The sequence below is a fragment of the Aulonocara sp. 'chitande type north' Nkhata Bay genome, linkage group LG7, assembly GCF_057382095.1.
Source record: "Aulonocara sp. 'chitande type north' Nkhata Bay isolate Kocher_YH1m ecotype deep benthic linkage group LG7, A_spYH_male_GT1.1, whole genome shotgun sequence".
Lineage (NCBI taxonomy): Eukaryota > Metazoa > Chordata > Actinopteri > Cichliformes > Cichlidae > Aulonocara > Aulonocara sp. 'chitande type north' Nkhata Bay.
Genome location: NC_141350.1, coordinates 57,979,809 through 57,986,608, shown reverse-complemented (window position 1 = coordinate 57,986,608; position 6,800 = coordinate 57,979,809). Strand labels below are relative to the sequence as shown.

At 43.0% G+C, this 6,800-nt stretch overlaps 1 protein-coding gene across 3 annotated transcripts in view; it reads left to right on the top strand.

Moving 5' to 3' along the window:
• The first annotated feature begins 213 nt into the window (after window positions 1-213).
• pam (peptidylglycine alpha-amidating monooxygenase) overlaps window positions 214-6,800 on the top strand; it is a 55,364-nt gene continuing 48,777 nt past the window's right edge. For 2 of the 3 annotated variants that reach the window (XM_086301590.1, XM_086301588.1), the window contains exon 1: window positions 214-290. The gene's annotated coding sequence lies outside the window, so the exon portion shown is untranslated. The remainder of the gene's footprint in view (window positions 291-6,800) is intronic. The other variant, XM_086301589.1, reaches the window with a different exon arrangement.

The window sequence follows — 6,800 nt, the reverse complement described above, 5'->3', positions numbered from 1 at the left end:
GTATCAAGAAAAAAACTTCCTTTCAGATTTCCAGAATAAAAGCATAGTAGTTCACCGAACTAAATATGACTTACCCAAAATATTCCGTTTTTATTCCCCATATTCAAGTTTCAGGGGTTGCAATAACTACACTGTGATGAGGCCTTTCTGAGTCTATATGAAAATAATAAATAATGAAATGCCGGCTTTTACTCTGAAAAGTGAAAGTGTGGACGCCACTGCTTAAGCTCAAGGAAGCATAGGTTATTACAATAACAGGCGAGTGGAAGACGCTGAGTGGCAGCGTGCAGGTATCTTTTCACTTTCAAAATTCATATCTTCAGAATCTTTAATCAAGCTCTATAGTACTTTTGCTATTGTAGTGAAACTGATAACCTGACAAAAAACGAACCAGCTTAACAGATGGCGGGCGTTAGCTTATGTGGAAAACCGATAATAAAGTTGCCTTTTTAGTAACCTGATAAGGTAGACCTAGTTGTAGGAAACCCCTAGCTACATTTTTCTTTAGATTTCGCTTGCTTAGATATAAGGTCATGTATATGTATCGATTCGCTAAATCGATGCATTTTCCCTTTGTAGCTTCCGGTCTATGTCCAGGCGTGACATATGTTTAGTCGTCACGCCAGTGCTATTTTTGCATTATTAAAAAACAAACGCTCAATCAATCAATCAGTCGAATAAATAAATTCTCACGTAATAGCTACACGCTTGTCGTTATAGGCACCGACCAGCTGTCATGTCATAAAATGTATGAACGTGTCTACCCTTATATTGCAATGATTTTTTTGTTTTTTAAAAGATGCTTAATGTTAGTATGTACGTAATAGTATACATGTGAAGATGTTCAGTAAGCCTTGCATTGTTTTTGACGTGTGGGAATAGCCCTGTTTCCATAGTTTCCTCCGTCTCCTGGGTTCTGATGTCAACAGAGCTTCCCCTTCTCACTCCTCCTCTGTTAAAGCCACCCTACTCTGTTATCTGTTAACAGATGATGAGTCACCAAGCAAGCAAAGCATCTCGGTTATTTTTCTTTCGCCATTAATAAGCATTCTCTGGGTTTCAAGTAGAGGAGAAAAGCAGTTGTTGTTGTTTGGATTTTGCCATAATGATGTTATCATCACATTTACGTTTTTGAGTATTTGAAAAGAAAAAATTGAAAAGACTGTTTCAAAGCACGTTTTGCTACAAGCCTCATTCAGATAGCATTTTTTACTATTTCTTAAGGACATGACTTTCAAATACTGTTCAGATACTGCTTTCTCTGAAAATCCCCGAAAGGCCTTCAGAAAGCATTTAGAACTATAGCTCTAGATAAATTGCAAGAGAGTCTGACACACACATAAACTTGCCTAAAGGTTTTCCTGATCCACTTGATCCACTTCCAGCATATTCTTTTGGCATGTTGAATTTTAAGGCAAATTTGAGTCAATATGTGCGTTTTGTCTCAATTAACAGTTATATTTTCATTTTCACATACTGTATTAACACAATAGACCTAAAATCACACAAAACAAAAAATCTCAGTAGGAAAAAGATTTTTTTTTACAATGAAAACAGAATTAAAATGCAGAAAATGTCTCAAGCTTTTTTTGTATAACTATCTATAAAATAATAATCATAATCATGCCACACAAATCATTTGTGCCACTCCAAAAATTAGTTCGTGTCCACAATAAGACAGACAATATCTATGTCGTCCCCTCAGCCTCCCTGGGAAAGTCTGTGCCAGGGTGCTGGAAAGTAGGTTGCATCTGTTTGTCGAATCTCGGATACAGGAGGAGCAATGTGGTTTTTATCCTGGTCGTGGAACACTGGACCAGGTTATTATCCTCTCACGGATACTTGAGGGTGCATGACAGTTGGCCTAACCAGTCTACATGTGTTTTGTGGATTTGGAGAATGCATTCAACTGTGTCCCTCGGAGTGTCCTGTGGAAGGTGCCCCAGGAGTATGGGGTGTTTGGCCCATTGCTATGGGCCATTCAATCCTTATACAACCGTTGCATAGCCGGCAGTAAGTTGCTGGCTATGCCAGGGGTTCCCTGGTTCCCTTTTTTCACCGATTTTGTTCACAGTTTTTATGGACAGAATTTCTAGCCTAGAGACGTAGCGGAAGGCTTTCACTTGGGTGGTCTCAGAATCTCATCTCAGCTTTTCGCGGAGGATGTGGTTCTTTTGGCTTTATTGGGTGATGGCGTCCAGCTCGCACTGGAATATTTCGCAACTCATTGTGAAGCGGTGGGAATGAGAATCAGCACCTCCAAAACTGAGTCCATGGTCCTTAGCTGGAAAAGGATGGAGGGCCCACTCCCGGTCAGAGGAGTATAAGTATCTCTGGGTTTTGTACACGAGTGATGGGAGAAGAGAGTGGGAGATCGACAGACGGATTGGTGCTGTGGCTGCAGTGATGTGAACCCGGTATCAGTCTGCTGTGGTGAAGAGAGAGCTGTGGGTAGTGACCGAAAGAATGAGATCGCGATCACAAGCGGCAAAAATGAGCTTCCTCAGAAGGGTTGCTGGCCTCTCCCTTAGAGAAAGGGTGAGAGGTTCAGCCATCTGGAAGGGTCTCAGAGTAAAGCTGCTGCTCCTCCACATGAAAAAGAGCCAGTTGAGGTGGTTTGGGCATCTGACAAAGATTCCTCCTGAGGTGCCTCTTGGGTGAGGTGTTCTGGGCATGTCCCACCAGGAGGAGGCCCCGGGGCAGACCCAGGACACGCTGGAGAGATTATATCTCGGCTGGTTTGGGAACGCCTTGGTGTTCCTTCAGACAAGCTGGAGGAGGTGGCTGCTTAGGCTGCTGCCCCCGCGACCAGGCCCTGGAAAAGCAAAAGAAGATGGATGGATGTTAGGGCTGCCACGATTAGTCGACTAGTCACGATTACGTCGACTATCAAAATCATCGATGACTAATTTAATAGTTGACGCGTCGTTTGAAGCTTTGTAAGATCCCAAAAGACGCAGGAATAAGTAGTAGTATTTAAGAGTGTAATAATGGACTGAAACAGAAGATGACAGCACTGCATGTACAAGGATGCCAGCTGCTGTTAAACCCAGAAGAAGAAGAAGCAGTGTCCGGTATCGTAGCTCGATACCGGACAACATAGCTCAAGTCTCGATAGAGCCCGTGAGAACACCGGACTCCCGGCAAATTGTTTTCAAGCCCACCGCCGTCTTTTGCTACTCAGGTTAAACATGATATATGAGTCACTTAGATAACTTAAAAATGTTATTGTTTGTTTGTTTTTTTTTCAGTATTTTATTTGTTCCTGAGTAAATCGATTTGGCTGAGATTAAAGTTATAGTTTTTACACAGCTGAATACACGTCAAGCAGACAACTGATTGTCAGAAGTGTGAGATGGTCGAGAATATACTCAGGTGTCCTTTTATATTTTAGATAGCAAGGCGCAGATGGCTGAGTTTATTAAACTCCACCGAAACAATCTGCAAATTTCATTAAAATTTAATAAACTATCATCTTGGCTTTTTTTTTAGTTAGCACATACCTTAACCTCTTGAGCCCCAAGGGGGTTTCTGAGCTTCCTGCTCGAAAATGTAATGCCCAAATCTAATTAATTATTTCTCTGCAATTACAAACTCTGTCCTTACAATCCTGGTATCAAAATAAAGCTAACACTTGTGAGATTTCATCAGCGGTGTAAATATTGAAGCAGATATTACTGTGTCACAGTTACTGAGACTGTAACACAGAAAAAGTAAGTATATTTTATCCTTGCCTAATTTTTTTTTTTTTTTAATTTTTAGCATATAACCTAGGGCTGCTCGATTATGGCAAAAATGATAATCACGATTATTTTCACTGAAATTGAGATCTCGATTATTTGACGATATTTATTTAACCCTTTAAGACCTACCATAGAAACAAGTCCGCCAGAGCTTATATATAGGGCTGCTCGATTATGGCAAAAATGATAATCACGATTATTTTCACTGAAATTGAGATCACGATTATTTGACGATATTTATTTAACCCTTTAAGACCTACCATAGAACCAAGTCCACCAGAGCTTATATTATTTTTTTACATGCTGTAGTGCCATTTGTGGGAGCATTTCAAGTTGCTATACATCAATAAGATAAGATAAGATAACCTTTATTAGTCCCACACGTGGGAAATTTGTTTTGTCACAGCAGGAAGTGGACAGTGCAAAAGTTATGACGCAAAAATTAGAATACAATAAGAATAAATACAGTACACAGCTGTACAGAATAGAATAAAATAATATACTATATACAGTAGAATAAAATAGAATAAAAATATACAATAAGATAAAAATAGAATACGAATGCTATATACAACTGAGTAAAAATACAACGATGCCAGAAAAGATTATTGCACTTAGTGTTATTGCACATGTGTGGATGTGTGTGTTTGTTCAGTTAAAGTCTTTGTTGTGGAGTCTGACAGCAGTGGGGAGGAAAGACCTGCGAAATCTCTCCGTCCCACACCGTGGGTGCCGCAGTCTCCCACTGAAGGAGCTGCTCAGTGCTGTCACAGTCTGCTGCATGGGGTGGGAGACGTTGTCCAACAGGGATGACAGCTTAGCCGCCATTCTCCTGTCACTCACCACCTCCACTGGGTCCAGAGGGCATCCTAGAACAGAGCTGGCCCTTCGGATCACCCTGTTCAGTCTCTTCCTGTCCCCAGCAGAGATGCTGCCGCCCCAGCAGACCACACCATAAAAGATAGCAGAAGCCACCACAGAGTCATAGAAGGTCTTCAGGAGTGGGCCCTCCACCCCAAACGACCTGAGTCTCCGCAGCAGGTACAACCTGCTCTGCCCTTTCCTGTAGAGGGCGTCTGAGTTATGAGTCCAGTCCAGTCTGTTGTTCAGATGAACACCAAGGTACCTGTAGCTGTCCACAGCCTCAATGTCCATACCCTGGATGTTCAGTGGTTGCAGTGGAGAATGCTTGTGCCTGCGGAAGTCTACCACCAGCTCCTTGGTTTTACTGGCGTTGATCTGGAGGTAGTTCAGCTGGCACCAGTCCACAAAGTCTTGAGTCAGTCCTCTGTACTCCTTGTCGTCCCCATCAGTGATGAGGCCGACTATTGCAGAGTCATCAGAGAACTTCTGCAGGAAGCACTGGGTGGAATTGTGGGAGAAGTCTGCAGTGTAGATGGTGAAGAGGAACGGAGCCAGAACCGTTCCCTGTGGGGCCCCCGTACTGCAGACGACCCTGTCCGACACACAGCCCTGAGTCCTCACATACTGTGGTCGGTCGGTGAGGTAGTCCAGGATCCAGGTAGTGAGGTGATGGTCCACTCCAGAGTTCACCAGCTTGTCCTTCAGAACCGAGGGAAGAATAGTGTTGAAGGCACTGGAGAAATCAAAGAACATGATTCTCACAGTGCTTCCAGCGGTCTCCAGGTGAGCGAGGGAACGATGTAGGAGGTGAATGACGGCATCATCCGCTCCAATGCCAGGCTGGTAGGCAAACTGAAGTGGGTCCAGTGATGAGCTTGTTAGGTGCCGAAGCTGAGCCAGGACCAACCGCTCCAGGGTCTTCATCAGGTGGGATGTCAGAGCCACCGGCCTGTAGCTGTTGAGGTCCTTGGGGCGTGAAGTCTTTGGCACTGGTACAACACAGGAGGTTTTCCAGAGCTGTGGGACTCTTCCCAACCTCAGGCTCAGGTTGAAGAGGTGCTCCATCACCCCACACAGTTGGTCCGCGCAGGACCTGACGACCCTCGAGCTGATGCCATCTGGGCCCGCTGCCTTCTTGCCATTAATCCTCCTCAGTTCCCTCCTAACCTGGGTGGTTGAGAGAGACAGGCTGGAGCCTTGTGTTGAGTGTGTATTGGATGCTGTTGTTGGGGGTGGGGAGGAGTGAGCAGGGTGAATAGAGGAGGTGTGAAGTGTCTGAGGTGGAACAGCAGCAGTGGGGGTGGGTGAGTCTGCAGCCGATGTTGTAGACTGTCTCATGGTTGAATCAAATCTGTTGAAGAAATGATTCAGTTCATTTGCCCACCTCACATCCCTCCCAGGCAGAGAGTTCTGCTGTTTGTGGCCTGAGATGGTTCTGAGGCCTCTCCAGACTTCACCAACGTTGTTTTGCTGACTGTTATAGCCCATATTTTAATAATATGTATGCATTAAGTCCATAGTAATTACATTAATTGCAAAAAAGTGCAATAAACAACAAAAAAATTGAAAATCGTTTTTGGTTTTTTTTTTTACATATATTTCTACTTGGGGAAATTTAAGAGGCTTATCCCTCAAAACTTTAAATACAAAAAAGTTGCAAAAAATAGTTTCCCACCACAGGAAATTTATTTTGAGTGTCTTCATAGTTTTATTTTGGAGATACAGCAATTTTTATATACTGCAGGAAAAACAAAAAACAATCTTATGATGCAAATTTGCAAAGAAAACAGCATGTGCATCAAAACAAACTATTTCCAGCAGTGCAATTCGAGTTCTAAGCATCCCAGCAACTATTCAGAAAAGTATAGTCAAACATGACTTATAAAAACACCAGTATAGGCTTTTAAGGCCTACAAGTAAAAAACTAAATTTTCTGCCAAAATGACGTCACTTCCGGTTTCGAACAGGAAATGGCGGACATGCGATAGTTCGCGTTGACGTCTTTTTCACTGTGGGAAGTGTTACGAACAGCTGATCGGATCGGCAAAGCATGTTTCTGGAATATTATGTTTTTGTTCCTGCAAGCGCTTTTTATGCAATTTTTGCAAAGCTTTATGTGGAAGGAAACCGTGACCGAGGACAAGCTGATGGCATAAGATGTAAGTACAACTCCTCCGGTTTCATATGCAAAAC